This window comes from Microcaecilia unicolor, chromosome 1 (genome assembly GCF_901765095.1).
Source record: "Microcaecilia unicolor chromosome 1, aMicUni1.1, whole genome shotgun sequence".
Classification (NCBI taxonomy): domain Eukaryota; kingdom Metazoa; phylum Chordata; class Amphibia; order Gymnophiona; family Siphonopidae; genus Microcaecilia; species Microcaecilia unicolor.
This window is the reverse complement of record NC_044031.1, coordinates 291661072-291684775: the sequence shown is the minus strand read 5'-3', so window position 1 is coordinate 291684775 and position 23704 is coordinate 291661072. Positions and strand designations below refer to the sequence as shown.

Sequence of the window (23704 nt, the reverse complement as noted above, 5' to 3'; positions counted from 1 at the left end):
AAGGCGGTGTACAATAAGAATAAATCAAACATGAGCAATAGACAATTACAGCAGTAAAAACATTCAAACAACAATACAAAGTATGGCGTAATATACTACTTTAATGCCTAAATAGGGACCACTGGTGAAATATTCTGATTCTAATGTTGTATTACCACGTGGTGTTCAAAATATTCTGCTTCCAACAACTGCTGCTGTAAATCACACTTGTTTATTCTTACTTTTATTAAGAGGACCTCAGATCTTCCCAGCTTGGCTGTTCTATTCAGAACTCTTTTGCATGATATTTTCTTACATGCGCTCAAGCTGTTTTCTGGAAGTATTTATTATCACCGGTCCTATATTTGCTATCAAATTCTTTCAGAGGTCAGGATTCTAAATCACTGAAAAAAACTCCCACTCGGAGAAAAACCAGTGATTCCTGCCCTCTGAAACACAGCTTCCCCTTGTGTCAAGCAGAATATTTTCTGCAACTGATTCTGTCCTACATTTACATTTAAATAGGGTTAAATGCAGTGCTCAATCTCACAGCTTTTTGTTTGTAGGATCTCTATTCTCCCCAAACATAAACAGTCTGTACTTAGCTTCAGGGTATTCCGTGAACCGCCAGCTACAAGCTGTTCCGTGAACCACCAGCTACAAGCTGCATGTCACTGCTTCTTTCCTCTTTCCCATTGTGATGTATTCTGATTCCTTCTGTCCCTTCAACAAGAACGTCTCGTTTCGCTGCTCCCACTGCTGCGTCAGGAAGGAAACACTATCTCTGACATCCTCCTTGCATTTTTTCAAAATGGCCGCGGTTTTTGTAACAAACGCTCGAGCTTGTTCTTATCCAATCAGCTATTCCATTATATTTAAAGGGCTATTGCTTTCACTTCTAGTACTTGAAAATCAACTTTCTAGAAAAACGCTTTCCATTCTACATTTTTATTTAAACCATATGGTTCTATTGTGTTGTACTGGTAAATTAGCTTTTGTTCTTTTTGCCATAATTTTGATTTTATATCCCCCCCTCTCTTTCCCTGTTGTATCTGTTCAATCACCATGAATTTCAGTTGATCAAATGTGTGTCCTGTTATAATGCAATGCTGTGACATTGGTGCTTCCGGTCTTCTATGAGTTATGCCATGTCTGTGTTCTATCACTCTTGTCTTAAACTTTCGTGAAGTGTGTCCTATGTAGATTTTTTCACATGGACATACACAGGCATAGATCACATTCATGGACTCACAATCTGTGGTTCCTCTGATGGTTAAGCTTTTATTTCCATTGTTCCATATTAATTGAGAACCTTCAATCATATTCTGACATACACTGCACCTTCCACACTTCCTGTGGATTCCCAGTTTCTGTTCATATTTCGACCACACATCTGAATTACATAATGTATCCTGGAGATTAGTGTTTCTGCTATAAGTTATCATCAATCTCTGATCTTTGAATTGCTCTTTTGTCTGTAATATCTTCCAATGTTTTCTAATGATAGTAGCCACCTTCCTAGACTGGTCATTATACTTGAGAATACAATTTAAGTCAGTGGTCTGATGTTTTATTTTTGATCTCAGAAGCCAATCCCTATTGTTATATCTTGCTCTCTTCCGAGCTTTCCGCACTATTTTTGATGGATAGCCTCTCTCCAGCAATCTCTTTTGTAATTCCTCCGATTTGTCATTATATACTTGAGTGGAATCACAAATTCTCCGATATCTCAAAAACTGAGAGAATGGGAGACTCGTCACCAAATGTTTAGGATGCATGCTGTTAAACGCCAAAAAAGAGTTTCTATCAGTTGGTTTAGTGTAGATGTTTGTGCGAATTGTTTTTCCTTCCTTGTGCATCCATATATCCAGGAAATTCATTTCAGTTTTGTGTATCTGATATTCAAATTTAATTGTCGCATGGCATTGGTTCAATTCCTCTACAAATAGCCCGAACGCCACTTCTGTATCTTCCCAAAGTACAAAGATATCGTCTATATAACGACCCCAGTATTTTACCTTATTAAATTTTTGGGACTTATAGATGAATCTTTTTTCGAACCCTGCCATGAATAGGTTAGCTATCGAGGGGGCAAACGTGGCCCCCATTGCTATTCCTGATGTTTGCAGATATAATTTTTCATCAAACACAAAAAAGTTGTTTTCTAATGCCAATTTTGTTAATTGGCATAAAAATTCCGACGGAACTTGCCATGGCCTGGCCCTTGATTCCAAAGCTTCCTGTACTGCTTCTAAAGCTTCACATTGAGGAATAGAGGTATACAGTGCGCATACATCCAATGATGCTAATATTGTAGTGTTGGAAAGTTCCACCTTTTTTATTTGGTTCAAAAAATCGGTGGAATCTTTTATATATGCCGGTATTTCTTCCACCAAAGGACGCAGAAAGACGTCTACATATTGGCAAATACGTTCTGAGATAGAATTACGTGCTGAGACTATAGGTCTTCCTGGAGGTCTTTCTAGGTTTTTGTGAATTTTTGGGACTGTATACAAAATTGGAATCTTGGCCTTAAAATGACAGAGAAAATTATTTTCTTTAGATGTCACAAATCCTGCTTTCATTGCACCTTTTGTCAAACTTTGCAGCTGGGCTAGAATATCCAATGAAGGATCCTCCTCCAGAAGTTGATACGTGGATTCGTCCTGTAGCTGGCTGTAAATTTCTTCCATATAATATTCTTTAGATAAGATAACTATGGCTCCGCCCTTATCCGCACGGCGGATTACTATGGAAGGTTCTTTTTTTAGCTGTTGTAAAGCTTTCCATTGTTTAATTGACATGTTGTGCCATGTTTTCTGATGCTCTTGCTCCATTTGTTCAATTTCCATAAGCACCAATTGCCGAAATATTCCAATCGTGGGATCTATAGGCCCTGGAGGCGTCCACACGCTCCGAGCTGCACAGTTTGAAAATGAATGCCGTGAATCTTCATTCGTGCCAAAATATGTTCTTAACTGTAATACTCTAATGAATTTTTCAAAATCCACACGAAATTGAAAAGGATGATGTTTCCTAGTAGGTATAAACGATAGACCATTTTGTAACACTGTCATCTCTTCTTCATTCAAACTATATTTTGATAAATTTATTATATTGAATCCTCTCTTCGGCGGGTACGGGTATTGGGGCCCCTGTATGTTTGTGGACCCCGACCTCTCGATCTTCGCCCCCCTCTTTGCCCACTTCGGGCTCTGTATTCTGTTACCTCTGACCGCCCCGGTCTTGATCCTGCACCTTCCTCATCTCCACTGGATGAATCCGTGGATAAAGCAAATCCTACTTTCTTTTGTCTATTTCTTTCTGCTATATCTGTTTTGGGTTTCTGCCAGTTGTATACGTATCCCTCTGTATAGTCTTTTTGATCCCTTTGTAATTTCTTACATTTCAACAATTTCATATCTTTTGTATATTTTTCCAATTTTTTATCGAAATCCTCCTTAGCTGTTTCAAAATCTTTCAATGTTTGTAAATGAACCAGTCTTTCTTCTAACTGTGGCTTCTCTACTACCAATTTTGATTGTGCCTTTTGAATCAACAATAGCATCAAGTCCAATGAACATTGGTTAAGTATGCTATTCCATTCTTGAACAAAATGTTCATCCTCTGGGAATAGTTTAGGGGCTTTTGTCATCCTCAAACCCCTAGGTATAATTTCCAATTTGCAATATTCTACCAGGGTCGCACTATGTAATTCCAATCTTACACAATCTTTATAATCTGCTAGTAATTGAGTCCAATTAACATCCGTCAGTGTCTCGGCTCCTAGCTGTGAAAGAGTGGGGGCTTGTAGTATGGCTGCCCTTTCATCCACTGTGAAGCGCTTGCCACTATCCCAACTTTTTGCCATGTCTTTCTTCCCTTCAATCACCTTGTGTTAAACCACAATAATGCCTAAATAGGGACCACTGGTGAAATATTCTGATTCTAATGTTGTATTACCACGTGGTGTTCAAAAAAAAGTAATATACTACTTACAATACCAACACAATGCGTAATATAACATTTTAATTGACAGTGTAGGGTATAAGCAAAGATGGATCATATGGACAGGTAAGAGGAGTTAGAAAAAAAGGTGACTAATTTAAAGAAAGATGAACATGAGGTCAGAGAGATGGTTAAATATTATCTCAACGAACATAACTATAGCTCAGTCTGTCTTTCTCCCAAGTGCAATCAGATGTGATGTAGGGGGGTCTCCAATCCCTAGGGCAGCAATTTAGGTGGTTCTGACACCTGTATACTTCAGTCTCACTCCTTATGCCTTTCAGTATACTCGCCTGATTGACATAGTATTGTAGGCTCCTGCTTCTGGAATGTATATTGCTAAGACTTTAGGTAAAGGGTTGTACCCTAATAGTAAGAGATCAGAGGAAAGGGAGGACCAGAACCTAAGACAAGGGTTTAAATTTTGAGTTACTGTTTTATAGTCTGGGGGATTTTCTTTCCTTACTAGTTTCTTGTAATACTAGGGCACTCCCAGTTTCACTCTCTTTCCAAAAGAGACTGGAATGGCAGGATGGTCAAATGTGTTGTGCCTGCCTACATACAATAATATTAGTTCTGAGATTAGAACAGATGTATTGTTTCATTAGTTTGCAACTAGCACTGTGAATCCTTGTAAACATTCCTCACTGTTGGATTATCCATGGCTGCTATGTATATCGTACAACTCCAACTAAAACCTAACCCCATAAAATCATATGTAGCACCTCTACCATGCCTACTTCATAGCTGAGAGGGTTGACTTGGATCCAGATTGACACTTTGGGTGCTTCCAGAAAAATACTTGCATGAATTTTCTTCCAGAAGGAAGGGATCATCATATCTAAGCCCAAGGTGTACTATTCACTGTGTTCACAGTTTGCTTTGAATATACCACGTCATGTTTTTCTTGAATCTATTATTTGTTCACTATTCTTTCCTGTCAGATAATGGAGTTCTATTTCCTATCTGCATTGTTAGATTCTAAACCACTTTGACATGCCTGTCAGGAAAGGCAGTATAGCAAATTAAACCATAAACCATATTCAAACTAAAGGAAATTCTCCAGACATGGGCTTGATGTTCCAAAATTTAAAGAGCTGATTAAATTTCAGCAGAGTAAAGTAGGCGGTGGTACAGGTTCCTATGCAGAATTACAGCATACATATCCAGAAGAGCAGAATAGGCATTAAGGATTTTTTATTTATTTATTTGTTACAGTTATACTCCACATTTTCCCACCTATTTGCAGGCTCAGTGTGGCTTACAAAGTACCGTAAAGGCATTTGCCATTTCGGTTGATAACAAGTACAAGATTGTGTTGTGGTCAGATGAGATAGAGGTGAATCAGGCATCATGGGTCGAGGGGAAAGAGGATAGTAAATTGTCCAGTACGATCTTTGATTATGTTGTGTTGCAGGGTGTGAGGATTTATGTTGGATCGTTGGGATAAGCTGTTTTGAAGAGGTGGGTTTTTAATGACTTCCTGAAATGTAGGTGGTCATGTATTGTTTTCACAGCATACGGGAGTCCATTCCATAGTTGTGCGCTTATGTAGGAGAAGCTAGATGCATAAGTTGTTTTGTATTTTAGCCCTTTGCAGTTTGGGTAATGTAGGTTTAGATATGATCGTGCTGATCTGAGTCTGTTTCTAGTTGGTAGATCTATTAGGTCTGTCATGTTTCCTGGGAGTACGCCGTAGATGATTTTGTGGACCAATGTGCATATTTTGAAGATGATCAGTTCTTTGATTGGGAGCCAGTGCAGCTTTTCTTGAAGGGGATTAGCGCTTTCGAATCGTGTTTTACAATATATCAATCTGGCTACTGTGTTTTGGGCGGTCTGGAGTTTTTTTGTGAGTTGTTCTTTACATCCTGCATAGATTCCGTTGCAGTAATCTGCATGGCTGAGGACCATTTGTTGTGTTACTTTACGAAAGATATCCCTCGGGAAGAAAGGTTTTATTCGTTTGAGTTTCCACATTGAGTAGAACATTTTCTTTATTACGGTTTTATGTATGTATGTATGTATGTATGTATGTATGTATTTATTTACTTACTAGCCGTTAAGCCCGTTAAAACGGGTGAGTATTGATATGTTTTATTTTGATATGTAACTCCCTCCCTCCCTCCCAGCTCCAAGGCCCCATTCCCTCCCTCCTCCTCTCCCAGCTACAAGACCCCCTGCCCTCCCTCCTTCCCTGCCAGCTCCAAGGCTCCCCTCCCCTCCCAGCTCCAAGGCCCCCTCCCTCCCTCCCAGTTCCAAGGCCCCCTGCCCTCCCTCCCTCCCAGCCATTAAGCCCGTTAAAACGGGTGAGTATTGGTATGTTTTATTTTGATGTGTAACTCCCTCACTCCCTCCCAGCTCCAAAGTCCCATTCCCTCACCCCTCCCCTCCCAGCTGCAAGGCCCCCCGCCCTACCTCCTTCCCTGCCAGCTCCAAGGCCCCCATCCGTCCCTCCGTGCCAGCCCCAAGGCCCCTCTGCCCGCTCCAAGGCCCCCCTCCCCTCCCAGCTCCAAGGCCCCCTCCCTCCCTCCCTCCCAGCCAGCTTGAAGGCCCCCCCTCTGTCCATCTCTCCCAGCTCCAAGGCCCCCCTCCTTCGGATCTCCCATGTCCAGCATCCTCCCTGCTTCCCTCCCAGCTCCAAGGCCCCCTCTCCTCCCAGCTCCAAGGCCCACCCTCCTCCCAGCCAGCTCCAAGGCTAAGTGCGTGGGAATGTCCTGCATTAAGGTGCGCTAATAAAAGGCCCCCTTTATCTTTTCTTCTACACACTTATGGATCCAATTTTGAATCCTAGCTCTTCTTTGATTAAACTCCCAACTGTTGTATGGTTTCTGAGGGCACTACAGGAAATAACAAAGGGGTCCTTTTACTAAGGTGCGCTGAAAATGGCCTGCGGTAGTGTAGGTGCAGGTTTTGGGCACGTGCAGAATCATTTTTCAGCTTTCCTGTAAAAAAAGGCCTTTTTAAAATTTTTGCCGGAAATGGAAGTGTGGCAAAATAAAAATTGCCACACATACATTTTGAGTCTGAGACCTTACCGCTAGCCATTGACCTAGCAGTAAAGTCTCATGAGGTAACGGGGTGGTAGTGACCTAAGCACACCAAATGCCATTTGGTGTGCATCTGATACGCACGGCAAAATATAAAAATAATTTTTCAGCCGCGCGTATCAGACGTGCGGCAAAAATGAAATTACCGCAAGAACCATACAGTGGCCGTGCGGTAACTCCATTTTGGCATACGTTGGGCGCACATAAACACTTATGCGGCTTAGTAAAAGGGCTCCAAAGTATTTCTGTTAACTCCTTCTGCCTTTTTTTCCAGGCATTGCAATTATTTTCATGTTTTCCTACATATTTCTCAAATATCAGCTTTTAATGTTCAGTTTTTCCCCCCACTATTCATCTTGCATGGGCTGAAGAGATTTTGTGTAAATCAACTCAGGGTACAGGGTTTATAATTTATGACATGATTTAAAGTATTATATTAATTGCTTTCTTTTGCAGCTGGTCTTGTTTTCCATTGTTCAGCTGCTAATTCTAAAAACTTTTAAGAAAGTTCAGTGGAATGTGCAAAATAATTTGAAAATCATTTTCTGTCAACTCATATAGAGGGTCATTTTCCTAAGGCGTGCTAACAGAGTTAGCAGACACTAATAGTTACACTAATAATCAGCGTACACTAAATGATAAGACGTCCATAGGAATATAATGAGCGTCTTATCATTTAGGGGCACTTTTACGAAGCGGTGGTAAGCCCAGTGCGGGCTTACCACATGTGAATCTGGAGCTACCGCCGGCCCAATGCGTGCACTGGCATTAATTCCAGCCCCAGCACATGCCATTTTCCATGCCGGGGAAAATAAGGCTGTACTTTTTAGCAAGGTGCTAACCAGGTAGTAACTGATCAGCTCTGCATGCTACTCGGTTACCACCAGGTTACTGAGGAGCCCTTACTACCACCCAGTGCTTTTTTTTGTAGGAAAAAAGGTACCAGTACTTATTATGGATAACCTTAGGGTCGGGGCCACTATCTGACTCCACCCCTTCAGTAGCCACACCCACAGTAGCCACATGCCTGTTTAGGCTAGTAAAAGAGATTACTGAAAATATTACATCAGTATAGGAGAAGAAAAATAACTTGTCATTTTGTTTCCATTATAAATCATTTCTATAAGTTGGTACAGTTCCAGTATACCCAAAATGACACAAACCAGATTAGCACACAGACCATGAATTAGCATAAGAGTCTTGCCAAATATGAAACACAATATGTTATCAAAAGCTCATAACCTAACAGACAGATCCCTTTTCAGACACTTGGCCTTGCAGTCACACATGCAGAACAGAGATAGCTCCTCTTCAGATACAGGCAAAAATTAACCTGAAATCCAAAGAAGCTAAACTCTGCATGCAGCACACTACCAGAAAGAAACATGTTAGCTCCTATACAGTGTAAAATAAGACAGATGTAAATTTTCAAATTGGACATATTCCAAACACTAAAATGAAAATAAAATTATTTTCTACCTTTGTTGCCTGGTGACTTTGTTTTCCTGATCATGTTGGTCCCAGTGTCTGATCCTGCTGCTCTCTATCTGTTCTCTTAACTCTATTTCCAGGGCTTCCTGTCCATTTATTTCTTTACTTTCCTCCTTTCTTCTTCATTTCTTGCCCTACATCCATAAGTAAAAACTGGGTCCTCCGCAGACTTGACTGTAAGAGTTAGAGTGGATCCAGCTTTTGACTATTTTCTCCATCCATGTGCAGTTTACCTCCTCTCGTCCCTTTCCCTCATCTCCATCCATGTTCATCTTCTTTTTTTTTCTCTTCCCTCCCCTCCATCTATACCCAGCATTTCTCCTCTCTCCTATCCCTTGCATCCATTTCCCACATTTTTATCCTCCCCTCCATCCCTGTGCATCTCCTTCCTTTCTCTTCCCTTCCCTCCATCCATGTCTACCATATCTCCTCTCTCTCCTGCTTTCCTCTCCATCCAAGTCCAGGTGAAGATGTGATTCCATGTGCCCCAATGAATGGAGAGCTTAATTTTACTTCCAATATTTATAATACCAGGCTTCCCAAGGCAGATTACAGTTAAGATGAACCCATCAAGAAACAGGTTATTCTCACTGAAATTTTGCCATCTGTATTGTATAGGACAGTGTAGAAAAATTAGCACAAAATACAGAGTTTATAACTGCTGTTTCTTTATGTCTACATATGGGAAGATTTCAAATAAATTAAAAAGCTGTCCAATAAGTAAACACAAATAATCTTTTCTCCTCCACCTTTGAAGGGGCTGTCTATCCAACTGGAACAGCTTTAGAAAAGCTTTAAACATTTTACAGATGGACCAGACATAGGTAGTCTCTTATTTCTAATTATCTTTTTGCTATTGATTTCAATATCGTTTGGTATTGTTTTTGGTGAAGCAGTGTGATAGGCTCACCCCGTCGGCCATCTCCTGCTTTTTCTAACCTCCGCTCCAGAGTCCACGGTGTCTCTCTGCGCCCCCACCCCCTGTGCCTGGGTCAAATGAACATTTCCTCCCTCCCCATGTCTCTCTCCTGCACTCCCTCCCTTGCCATTATCGGTTAACATTTCCCCATGCCCCCCCCCCCCCACCATGTACATTTCAAAATGATTTTCCCTCTCTGAGCGCTAACAGCAGCAGTGTTCCACATTCAGCTGCCTGCCTTACATACATAAGTACATAAGTAATGCCATACTGGGAAAAGACCAAGGGTCCATCGAGCCCAGCATCCTGTCCACGACAGCGGCCAATCCAGGCCAAGGGCACCTGGCAAGCTTCCCAAATGAGCTCAGGGGTCCTTTCTTTCTCTCTGCTGCACCGCCCCCGCCCCCTTTGCTATAACTTCCTGTTTCCACAGCGGTGCGGCAGAGAGAAAGAAAGATTCATGGGCCGATGCAGGACAGGCAGCTGAAAGTGAAAAGCTGCTTCTGTTAGTGCTCCAAAGTTGAATTGGAACAGGTATGGGGAGGGAGATCGGGAGAGAAGCTCAGGACAGCTACCGTTGGTTCCAGAGGCAGCAGCGAGAGAGAGAGAGCGAAGCTCAAATGACAGGTGAAAAAAGGTGCCAGTGCTACCACCTTAATGGATGGTGGTGGAAAGTACTCCTCCTCACATTACCATGAGGTAAGAGCAATCTTACTGCATGGCATAGCTATTTTCAGCCTTTTTTTTTAACCCTTTCTGGCAAAAAGGGCTGCAGTGCAAAGCAAAAACAGCCCCCACTGCTAACGCAGGGCCCACTTTACCGCAGCTTAGTAAAAGGGCCCCTTAGTGCATGCTAAATCCATTAGCACACCTTAGTAAAAGGACCCCATAATTAGTTTGAAAGAGAAAAAGGACCTTGAAGGGGCAGCTTGCAGTCATAACACTGACTTTTTATTGATGGCCTCTAAAGTATATATCAGAGTACAGTATTATCATAATTGATTCTTATTTTTTGGAATAAAGAAGAGATCAAGCCATATTATATTATTGACATCCTGTTCAATAAATCAGAGAGGCCTATTAAAGACAAATTTGCTTTCTTCTTTGTAGTACATGAACAGCCATTCCATAACTGTTTGTTTTTTTCAAGATATAAAAGGGCATTTATATGGATTTTTGGGAGATAAACATCAAGTTTAAAGCTTCTTTCTCTAATTGTTTGCCAGGGATGCTGGTAAGACATTAAACCTTAAAAAGAATTTCATTTTCAGTGGTGGTAAGCAAATTGATATTAGTCATTGGTCAAATTATATTAGACCTATTTACTCTAGAGCTATGTGAATGACATTTTTGCTTTCTCTGTTATCCAGAAATGCTATTCTTAAGTATTAGCAAAATCAATTTTGAAGCTATTGAAATATATACAGATGGAATCATTTCATAGCAGTAGTGACATTCTGCAGGAATGTAAATTGCCACACACATTCTATGTCTTATTTTGTTAAGTTTTCCTTTGATCGATGCATTTTCATGAACATCAAGGAAGCAATTTTGAAAATTGAATTTTGATGCAAAGCTCACGTAAACCTTTACTCATGGGGTTTCCATCAGTAGTCATAGAGAAAGTGTGCATTCACTTTCCCTTTGAAAATTGCCTAGGACAAAAGTACCCAGAGAGTTTTACACCTTTTCCTGTGGATACTGTTTCCCTGAAAAACAATACACATACATTTGAAACCACGAAATTCGATGAGACCTAAGCCTGCTTCTGAGCTTACCCACTTTTCCCATCTGTAAAAGAAAACACATTATAGATTCCTTCATATACTTTTATCTATAAACTGGGTGGAAATTTTTCAGATGACATATTTGCTAGAGTTTTGCATTCATCAGAGTGCCTTAACAAATGTAGGGGTCCCTTATAGAGCGGTAGTAAGCCCAACATGGGTTTACCGTTTGCTCTTTTGGGACTACCGCTGGCCCAATGTGGTAGTCCCGCCCTGAGCGCTTGCCATTTCCGGGGGTAGAAGAAACTCCCATAAATGGCTTGCGCAGCGATAACCCAGCGGTAAGGGCTTCCTAGCACATGACCATAAGAGTTCTCTTACCGCATGGCTATGTGTGCTGGGACTTTGTTTCCCTACTGCGGTAAAAGGGCCCTGACATGCGGGAAAAATGGCCCCCACCACTAGCGCAGGGCCCTTTTTCCCACAGCTTGTTAAAAGAACTTCTTAGTGCATGCAAAGTCAATTTAAGGTGTGTTAACCTATGAATTAACACCATAAAGCTGACTTCTGTATGTAAATATTTTTTCTGAACATGGATGAGCGACCAAACTAAAAATGTATATACATGTTCAAAAACAAATATGAAAACAGTTTTAAAAAAACATGATTTCTTTTTCATTATGCATATTCCTATTCTCTGCTCAGTTATAGAGCCATTTGGTGTGTGTGTGTGGGGGGGGGGGGGGAATTATCAATGTGGGGTACTGTGATAACTTTCTCCTTTACCTGGGTAAATCAATTTTGGAAATTGCTCTATAACATTCAAAAATAATGTTGGGAGCAGGGGGTTCTCATCTCAGCCTAGTTCTTGGGACACACCCAGCCTCTCAGGTTTTCAGGATACCCACAATAAATATGCATGAGATAGATGTGCATAAATTGGAAGTAGTGCATGCAAATTCATTTCATACGTATTCATGACTGATATCCTGAAAACCTGCCTGGCTAGGTGTTCCTCGAGGACTGGGATGAGAACCCCTGTGTCACAGAGAGATGATAGGAAGCAAAATAAGGTTTGTTTATACAGAATTATTTAGAGCTAAAATATGTGGCACTACACAACCTGCACAATCATTGCCAGTAACTGGGTGGGTGTGGACTTTATTATTCCATTTGAAACTGGCCTCTCATGGGAGAAGCTGCAATGACATGCTACCCTGTTTACTCATCCTTGCATAGAATAGTTTTGTTTTCTTAAATTAATTCTTTCGTGAAAGAACCACTGCTCTTGTTTTATGACCTCAGATTTCTATAAGGGTGCATTTTAAGTAATGTTGATATCAAGATTTGGGGCTGTACCTTTGATCCACAGCTTTCCTTCAGCCTCCAAATTGCTTCAGTGATATACACTTGCTTTGCAGTCTAAGATTCCATGCTATTTGTGCCTTATTAGATAAAGATGCTCCAACATACCCAGATTTTCTCAGTGCTGATTGTCAGATTGGGCTATTGTAATTCATCGTTAAATGGTCTTTCTGTCGTATTGATTCATTATTTACATCTGATTCAGAACACTGCAGTTAAGCTGCTTTCCTAGAGGCTGCCTCAAGAGGGGCTACAACCATTAGGGTCCCAATGGGTACTTGCACCTAATAGTTACTTGTTAGCTCAAATAAAAACAGCGGGAACTAGCAGCTCAGCAGTTAGTAGCAATATTCTCACTGGTAAAGTAACTCCTCCTCATTCAGCACTAAACAGGACTCCCCTGTTATCTGCTCGATCTCCTTATTTCAAATATTTCTGTGAGATGCTAATGTTCACAAGAACAAAATCATCTCGTGATTCTATCATTAACCTGCTAGAACTGATTGTGTAAGACATTTGGCTTTTTTTTTTTCCTTTCTTGCATCAACTTTTTTGAATGCTTTACTCCACTACCTTAGTCCAATTTCATGAAATGAAAGGAGAGTTTAAAAATGTACTGCTTCCCATTGGCTTTTCTGAAAGACTAGCTCTGCATGACTATGGTTGAGAATGCAGTAGCTGCTACTGAAAAGTTTTATCTTTTGTGTTCTTATTCTTTTAAAGTTTGCCCTTTTTTTTTTTGTATTTGTACACTGCTCTGATTGTTGCCTGATGAGCGGTTTATCAAGTTCCCTTTAACTTTAAACATTACAGACCATCCATTTATTTATAGCATTTGTATCCCATATTTTCCCACCTATTTGCAGGCTCAATGTGGCTTACATTTTCCATAATGGTGATCACCAATTCCGGAAGAGAAATACATATTTAAGGTGAAAGAGACAGAGAGGATTAGGAATACAGTTACAGAAAGTGCATTTTCATAATCAGAAATAAGAGATGTTGGATTAACTTTAATCGTGATTAACTTGGACAATCAGAAATATTAAACTTCAATCTTGTTGATTAGTATAGACAATCGGGAAGTACAGAATTATGTTTAGTGAAGATTCGGTGTAAAATATTGATTAACTGGAATTTAGGATGGATTATTGTAATATGCTTTGTTGAATAGGTTAGTTTTCAATAATTTACGGAAATTATTTATGTCATGTGTTGTTTTTATTGATTTAGGTAGTTCGTTCCATATTTGCGTATTTATATAGGAGAAACTGGATGCATATGTTAATTTGTATTTCACTCCTTTGCAGGTGGGGTAGTGAAGGTTCAGGAACATGCGTGATGATTTGAATCAGTGCCATAAAAGCAATAGTGTGAAATAGAGTCATGGAAAGACAGTCCTGACTTGTGCCACTAAATAGGATTAATTCTATCCACATTAACTACTTATAACCATTCATCTTGTTTTAGGCAAATGCATAAGAAGGGGTGACTATCACTTAAAACCAAACTCGGGAGACAGTGAAATACTGTGCTCAGTTTTTGTGCAGGGTTAGCATGGCTTTTGTGTACAATGGTGTAGACACATGATGAAGCTAACCCTGCCCAAAACTTGCCTTAAACCCAAGCACACAGCATATTTAAAACCCTGGTAATGAGGCCAATTTGCTATTCTGCACTAATACAAAGAAGTGTCCAGAAGACTTAAAGGTTTAAGCAGAATGCCAGGGCTTTAACACCACATCTGAGGAGGCATAAAAAGGTTAACTTATTCTTCTGCAGTAACTTCTGGGAGGATTTAATGCCTTCTCTTTTTCCTGTGAGCATATATGACCTGTTCAATTTTTTTTCATGGCCTTCATGAAAAGGACAGAACAGGGAGATGATGGTTCTGCATTAAGGGCTGCTAGAGCTGTGAACAGCTGTACACACATTTTAGATATTTCAAAATCTACTGTAAACTCATTTCTTCAGCTTGGCTTATAAAGATACTAGAATTTCTATGTAATACCTATTCACGTTACCTTACCCCTGTCTTCCACAAATTTCATCTAATCTCAGTTAACTACATCCTTACATAACTTTTCAGGTTATAACTTGAATACCCAATTTAAATCACAAAGCATTAACTTTTTCCATTTATACCTGCTCTTATCAAGTTTATTGTTATACCTCTTCATGATGTATTTTATGATATAATTCATGATGTTTCTTATGATGTATTTTACTTGCTGTTAATCAACATATACATATTTATTATCTTTTTCTTATTCTCATGTAAGCCACATTGAACCTGAGTTGCTCTCGGTCTAATGCGGGATATAAAAGTCATAAATAAATAAATACATGTTCTAGAAGGCTATTCTGTGCATAAATGCCAGCACTGAAACAATTGTATACACAGAATATCATTTCATCACATTCTGCAAATGTGTAATGATACATATTTCTGCTCAGGCAGGTGCATAGCTCTAGTTGCCTTTAGCATAGAGCCTTGTATGCATTCATCTGGTGTGCGCGCTCTGATTAGCACACAACTTTTGTGCAGATCCTGTTTGCATATAATTTTTTTGCAGCACCTGCAAAAACTGGGAAGCTGTGTACCAAGCTATCAGAGCAAGGGTTCTAATGCAAGCTTTTCTGCATTGGCCTCTCATTCATTCTTCCTCTCACTTATACTGCAATTTGGTCCTCAATAATTGCTGTTATTGAGTTCAGTTTTTTAAAAAAAAGTGGTAGAAACCGTTTACCTTGTGTACAAGTTCACACATCTCATCACCAAAGTTAAGAAGAGTGTTAGTCCTTTCACACCTCATCCATAACAATCATTTTTCAGGGATGTGCATTCACTTGAAACAACATGGAAAATGTGAAACAACAAACTACCCCCCCCCCCCCCATTTTACAAAGCCACGCAGTAATGCCGACACAGCCCATTCAAAGTGAATGGGCTGTGTCGGCATTGCTGTGTACCAGCTGCTAGCATGGCTTTGTAAAGTGTGTGTGTGTGTGTGTGGGGGGGGGGGGGGGGGGATGTTATTTATATAATTTCTAACCCACGATGACAGGAATAAACCCCAAAATGAGAGGTGTGGATAATTTCAGCATTTTTTCCCCACTGTTAACAGTTATCAGAAATCAGCCAGTCTTGAACATATAACCTTTGGGTTTGAAGTAACCATCTTCCAGGAAAGCCTGGTATTGCAACCCCATACCTAGCTGCCACTTGATCCTTGTGTGCCCTTTTGTGCTGGGTTCACTTCATGGATGTACAATGACTTCAAGATGTACCATGAGCAATCCTAGTTCTTTCTAGTCTAGTATTTAAGCTTCAGGAATCCCTGCTAGAGACTCTGTCCATAAGTACATAAGTATTGCCATGCAGGGACAGACCAAAGGTCCATCAAGTCCAGCATCTTGTTTCCAACAGTGGCCAATCCAGATCACAAGTACCTGGCAAGACTCCAAAACAGTACAATACATTTTATGCAGCTTAATCTAAAAGTAAGCAGTGGATTTTTCCCAAATCCATTATAATAATGGCCTATGGACTTTTCCTTTAAGAAGCCATCCAAACCTTTTTGAGACCCCACTAATCTAACTGCTTTTACTACATTCTCTGGCAACAAATTTCAGAGTTTAATTACATGTTGAGTGAAATATTTTCTCTTATACGTTTTAAATTTACTACTTTGTAGCTTCATTGTGTGCCCCCTAGTCCTAGTATTTTTGGAAAGAGTAAACAAGCAATTCACGTCTATCCGTTCCACTCCGCTCATTATTTTATAGACCTCTATCATAACTCCCCGCAGCCGTGAAAGCATGAACCAGCTAAATTAAAGATACTGAAACATTGACTCGGGCATTTTTGATATGACATCTAAGATCAACTTTGGACGTTTTGTAAAAAACATCCAAAATCCGAATAGAAAAGAAGGTCATTTTCGAAAAAGAAAAATGTCTATATTTTGATTTAAAAAATACTGTTTCTAACAAGGTTTTGTGCTTTGGACGTTTTGTTTTTTAGTCCATTAAAAAAAAATGTCCAAGTGAAAAATGTGGAAAATCAAGCCATTGGGATGTAGGAGGGGCCAGTATTTTTAGTAGACTGGCTCTCCCGACATCCCAGGAGATAAATGGGGTACACTAGGGGGCACTGCAGTGGACTTCAAAAACATGCTCCTAGGTACACATCTCACCATTGCTGCCTTATTTTGTCTGCTTAGCCCCCAAAAACCCACTGCCCATAATTGTACACCACTACAGTAGCCCTTATGGGTGAAGGGGGCACCTATATGTGGGTACAGTAGATTTTTGGTAAGTTTTGGGGGACTCACCATTTCCACCACAAATGTCACAGGTAGAGGGAGATAGGGACCTGAGTCCCCCACTCCAATGTGCACTGCACTGACAATTACACCACTCCAGGGACCTGAATCCTTTTCTGATAGACCTGGCTCTAACATCTGAGGCTGTCACAGAGGCTGGGAAATCATATTTTTAATCACATTTTGGGAGGTGGGTGGGGGGTCATTGACCACTGGGGGGTATTTGGGGGGTCACTCATGATTCCCTCCAGTGGTCAACTGGTCATTTAGGGCACCCCTTTGTGCCTTATTCATTATAAAAACAGGTATTGATCAAAACAGCTTAGTTTCAGTCCTGGACGGTTTTGATTTGTTCCATTATGGCTGTAAAATGTCCAAGTCTTAGGAACGCCCAGATCCCGCCTTTTACATGCCCCCAACACACCCTCTTGAGTTTTGAATGCACTTCTGATGGACTTCACAGAAAAATGTCTAAAAATTGGTTTTAAATATATTAATGTGGACGTTTTCATGAGAAAACTGTCCAAATGCTGCTTTATGCCACTTTTTAGACATTTTTCTCTTTTGAAAATGAGCTCCTCAGTCATCTAAATAAAAAAGCTAAAAAGGCAGGTTTCTGATAGTGTCATGAAATTTCAGCTTAACTTCAATTTAACTTTCTCACTTTTTGATATTGTAATGGTGAAAAGGAAGTTATGGCACACAAAAAAAAATCATAAATGTGTGATGTTTAGTTGCCTTGTGGCCACTTTAAAACCTGTCAGTCTGTGAGCACATTAAATATTATTCAGAGTAATTAGAATGGAGTTTGAACTCACATATGTACTAATTTATGAGAATTTTGGTGGCAATGTATTATCAGTAGCTTTCCCATACAGAAAGATTTTCACTCCTATATTTGTGTGATAGAAAAGGTTCCAGTCAGGCTTTCACAAAGGTTTCAGAAAAGAGACTTTACTTGGTTCACTAATAGCTGAAATTAGAAAACTTTTATCCAGAGGACAACCAGCTGTATTACTACAATTTGATTTATTCTCAATGTTCAGTAATGCATCATGAATTCTTAATATATTCACTAAGTAGGATTGGAATTTCAGACAGGTTATTTGATTGGAACCTCTGTTTTCCATCATTATGAACTTACAGAATAAAGATGTCAGATTCAATATGAGCAACTTAGAAATTGTATTGTGGTGTCCTGCAAGGTTCACCTTGTCCCCAGTTTCTTTAATATTTTAGTGTCATCTTTTGGCTTGCTTTTGACCCATCTGGAGATTACCTATTTTATGTATGCAGACATCATCACTGTTAGTGCCGGTATTAACCACTTGAAATGACACATCACATATAATCGAACAATGTTTTTAAAATATTTGACAATTGGATGAAATCTAATTATTTGAAACTGAATATAGATAAAACAAAAATGTTCTGGTTGGATCCTTCAGGGACTTTTCTGAATGATAATCTCATTACACTGGAGAACAACATTCAGGAAAATATTTGTTTCTTCAACAAATGTGGGTTAATGCAATAGAATTTACAACCCTGAATCAGAATGGAACCTTGCAGCATTTCTGTCAGTCAGGTTTTAGCCGAAATGTATACTTCACTGTCCACATCCATCCATCTTGTGTGACACTAGTCTCAAAGCCAATGGCAGATTAGGATATGAAATTGACTTTTTGTTTTTGAAAGAAAAGCCCAAAACAGTCTGTAACATGATTTTTCTTCTGTCACCATATCACTTGGATAGCAAATGGCATGGTTGACTCTGAACCACTGAATCAAAATCACACTGGACAATATGACTTTTGTTTCCATAATGAAATTGGATGTTTCTTATAGATTTTTGGATTATGATCATAGAAATGACATCAACATTTTTAAATCATGTATGGTTTCCAGAAATGTGTTCTAACACTAGTATATGAATGCCATTCAGCTTAAGTGTATTATAACATCACTTAGCCCTATTTTTCTGTATTGATTCTAGGAGAAGTTGATGAATAGCTAGTTATTGCATGGCCTGATGGTTAATTAAATTGAAAATGCCATGGAAATATATTTATCATGCTGACACTTCCTGCTAAATTTGCAGTGAGTTTTGTCTGAAGGCACAAAGAAGAATCATGGCTTCACTAGTGAAAAGGCCTGTATTTTGGGTGTAAAGTTGGTGATCAAGGCAAAAGCTGGACAAAAGACTCCTGGGGGAATATCCTAGTCTCTCCCTTTCTTACTTCTAGAGCACAAATCAGTGAAAAGTAGAGGTACAATCTGAACTGAGTTTTCCTGTAGCATTCATATTAGCAACATGTTTACTACTATTATAGTTCATGTGTTATGATTTACCATCAAGCCAGTATGTTTTATTGTGTTTATTTTAAAGGTAATGAAAATGCATGAAATGGCAAAAATGGTAGAGATAGTAAGAATGCATAATATTTCAGTGCTGCATTGCTAATTAATATTTATTTATCTATTTATTTATTTTTAACATTTGTATCCCACATTTTCCCACCTATTTGCAGGCTCAATGTGGCTTACATAGATCCGTAAATGGTGAATACCAGTTCCGGAGAAAAGGAATACATAGTTAAGGTAGAGGATACAGAGTGAATTTGGTTACAGGAAGGAAAGTTTGTCTTATAATAAGAATTGAAAGGTATTATGTTAACTTCGTTCATGAAAGATTAACTTGAACAATTAGGAAAATTAGAACTACAAATCAGAATACTTTAGCAAAAAACAATAAAGGCTTAATGAATACATTTGCATAGGTACAATTGTTAATTGGCATTTAAGATGAATTATTATTGTATGCTTTCTTAAATAAATAGGTTTTCAATAATTTACGGAATTTCACTAAGTTGTGGGTTATTTTTATGGATTTTGGTAATTCATTCCAAATTTGCGTGCATATGTAGGAGAAGCTAGATGCGTACGTTAATTTATATTTTAATCCCTTACAGTTGGGATAGTGGAGGTTCAGGAACATACGCGATGAGCTGTTAGAGTTCCTGGTTGGTAGGTCAATAAGGTCTGGCATATATCCCAGAGCTTCACCGTGTATGATCCTATTAACCATGGTACAAACCTTGAAAGCAATGCACTCTCTTAATGGAAGCCAATGTAGTTTTTCTCTTAGGGGACTGGCGTTTTCATATTTCATTTTGTCAAATATGAGTCTGGCTGCCGTGTTTTGTGCAGTTTGGAGTTTTTTGATAATTTGTTCTCTGCATCCAGCATAGATAACATTGCAATAGTCTAGCTGGCATAATACCAATGATTGAACCAGTCTGCAGAATGCTTCTCTTGGGAAGAAAGAATATGTAACCAGAGTGGGTAATTTGTGCACAGCTGTGGTATTAAAATGTTCTTCTACTGTTTGGTGCTGGGGTGTTAAACTGTTATATTTGATGTTGCATTATAAGTACAATGAGACCTACCCCCCTGTTTTCTAAGCATTTTCTCGCGGCTTAGTAAACAGGAAAGCTAGTTGCTAATAACTGAGATTAACAGTAAAATAACCTATTTTATCAGCAGCCCGTGTTCATAACTCCCCCCTCCCCGCATAGGCAGTTGTAAAATTATTAAATAGGCTAGAAATAGATTTGTTTATTAAAAATTTGATACATTTTCACAATAAAATCAGAGCAGTGTATAGTAAAACCAATTTAAGAACAATGCGAAAAGAGCTACCAGTCTTCTCAAGGAAAGGACAGCATAGAAGAGAGAGAGAGAGAGAGAGCGAGAAAAGATGCCTTCTCCAAATTACCTTCAATATTTTCAAATGGATTAATTTTGTGCATACCAATGACTGTAATGAACCTAACTCTTAAGCCAGTGTTCTGTGATGTTTCATCAGTGATTGCGCAAGTGGTCCTTGGTGCATGCATTTCTATATTCGTTCATGATAACACATGGGTTTCCTCTGCTTTGCTCCAGTGTTGTCTATAACTAGTGCATTATTTCTAGTGAAAAAGGTGCTGGTACTCAAATGCCAGCCCACCTTTCAGGGGTGGGTTGATCACTGAGGGACTCACCCCACAATAGCCAGTTCCCCTGCAACCAGTCACAGAATCTATAACAGGCAGAATTGTTGTGTAGAGCCTGAGCTCTTTTATTAAAACTTGGGGACCATGGGTCAATTTTAGCAGACAATGGAAAAGATGCTGGTACTCAGTACCCCCTCTAAAAAAGCCCTGTCTTTAACCTTCTGATCACTGTAGCTTGAGTTGCTCTAACAAATCTTTCTATTTATTTATGGACAGTGTGATCTTTATGCTTTGTACTAGAATCCACATCTTATGGAAATGTGTGTGGACTCTTAAATATTGTGCTAAGAATGATAGCCCAACTTCAACTTCTCCTGAATTCAATATCTAGCTTTTTCTTTGTCTCACCATTATTTCTTTGCTACTGGAGTTTTGTACAGTACATGACCATTTAGGTCATCATTATGGTTTCACACTGTGTTTTGCCTCAGAATTGCCCGAGGCCTTCAAACACAATTCAGTGTTCCAGAAATGCTTTGCCAGGACTTGCAGTGAGTAAATGTATTTCTGAGTGTTTTCCACGGTTCATATTAGCTGAATCAACTATTTTTTTTCCCTGTTTGTTTTTTGTACTAAATGTTTTAAAACAACTAAATAAAAAAGCATGCTCTGATTTTTCTTGCTGGACTTTTATATACAATCCAGGTGCACCTACCTGTTACTTCTAGTTAATTGCCTCCACTCATACAACTTCTAACCTTTTAAACTAAATAGCTTGTTATAAAGGCAGCAATAATTATAAAACATTTCTAGTGGTAAAATACCATTTTTGTCAATGGAAATTGAATTTTTGGAAAATCTATGGTTTATAGATATAAAATTAGATATTGTCCCCTTGGATGTAATTCTATGAGGAGCCACTTCGATTTAGGGCCCTGTTTACTAAGCAGCATTATAGGCGCGTTAACCATGTATGTGCCTACAGTATCCCTATAGACGCCTACATGGTTAGCGCACATGCTAAGTGTAGGCGCGCTAAAAACACTAACACACCTTAGTAAGCAGGGGCCATAATAAAACTTCGCAGCACACTTCCTCAACACAATACTGCCATCGAAAACTTCTTTAACGATTTGAACATAACCTCCGACGGATACCCAGCTGACTGCACATGGACAACATTTAACCTCCTTAACACCGAATCAGTTACACAAGTGACTCACAGGTTTACCAAGACCCATTGCAAACTGGACACCTGTCCCAGTTTGCAATGGGTCTTGGCCCCCGACCGCTTCATAGCATACCTCACATCCCACCTAAACTTCATGTTACAACAAGGACTCTTCCCTGAGGAATATGGAAACATCCTACTCACCCCAATACCAAAAGACACCAAGAAAAGCAGAAACGATCTCATCAACTACCATCCAGTTGCGTCTATCCCACTAGTAGTAAAAATGATGGAGAGTTTGGTGACTAAACAGCTTACAGATTACCTGGACAAGTTCTCGATACTACATAATTCACAATCAGGATTCCGATCCCACCATAGTACTGAAACTGTCCTAGTCACCCTCCTTGCCAAATTCAAGCAGGAGATGGCCATAGGTAAAAGTATACTCCTTCTCCAGTTCGACATGTCGAGCGCATTCAACATGGTAAACCACAACATACTACTAAGACTACTTGGCCACTTCGGGATTGAAGGAAATGTACTTAACTGGATCAAAGGCTTTCTAACCACCAGAACTTATTAAGTAATATCAAACTCAAACATATCACCACCATGGAAAGGTGTCTGTGGAGTACCTCAAGGATCACCATTATCATCAATACTGTTCAACATGATGATGATTCAATTGGCATAGTCTTTATCCAATCGAGGCCTTAACCTGTTCATTTACGCAGATGATGTCACAATCTACATCCCCTTCAGACATGACCTGACAGAAATAACCAATCAAATCAATGATGCCCTCAACATCATGGACTCCTGGGCAAACTCATTCCAACTGAAACTGAACACTGAAAAAACACATTGCTTCATCCTCTCCTCTCAACATAACAAGTACAAACCCTCAATCATAAATACCCCAGGACACACCCTCCCTACCTCAGACAGCTTGAAAATACTCGACGTCACACTCCACCGCAACCTTACTCTCGAGAGCCAAGTAAACTCTATAATAAAAAAAAATGTTCTACTCAATGTGGAAGCTCAAACGACTAAAACAACTGCCTGCCCCGAAGAATTCGCTGAACAACTCAGGAGGGGGTGGCAGGGGAGAGAAGGGAGTCTCGGTCGCTGGACATGGGTGGCTGGAGGGGGGCATGGGAGAAGGGAGTCGCTGGATATAGGTAGCTGGAGGAGGAAGGGGGCAGGGGAGAGAAGGGAGTCGCTGGATATGGGTGGCTGGAGGAGGAAGGGGGGCAGGAGAGAAAAGGGAGTCGTTTGTACCAGATTTCATCAGTTGTAAGTATGACATTTAAAGTTTGAGCATGGGAATCGGTGCTAAGAGCCAGTCTTTTCCAGCATGCATTTTTGAGCCGACCTTTAGCTTCTGCTGGATATGCGTCAAAATATTCATTAGTTTCTTGCAGCCTGTTATTTAGGTTGTGCCTTTTGTATTCATATTTCTTTCTCCAATGCAGTAGTCTTTGAAATTGTCCAGGATTTTGTTCAGGATTTAGTTTTGTCTGCCTCGCTGACAAAGGTCAGGGTCTCATACAAGTCATATGCTTCCATGCCAATGCCTGTCAGAGAAATGGGAAAGCATTTTTTCATTGGCTGTTCCTCCAGGCCAACTACTATTTCATAATTATGCCACTGGCTTTTGAA

General features: G+C 39.6%; 1 long non-coding RNA gene across 1 annotated transcript; it reads right to left on the bottom strand.

Moving 5' to 3' along the window:
• Nucleotides 1-750: 750 nt before the first annotated feature.
• On the bottom strand, nt 751-22496 carry LOC115472870. Its single transcript, XR_003942571.1, has 5 exons — nt 22486-22496; nt 17004-17011; nt 15129-15135; nt 11204-11209; nt 751-821 (listed from the first exon to the last, which is right to left on the bottom strand). It is a non-coding gene; the product is annotated as an uncharacterized LOC115472870 (long non-coding RNA).
• Between the last annotated feature and the right edge of the window lie 1208 nt (nt 22497-23704).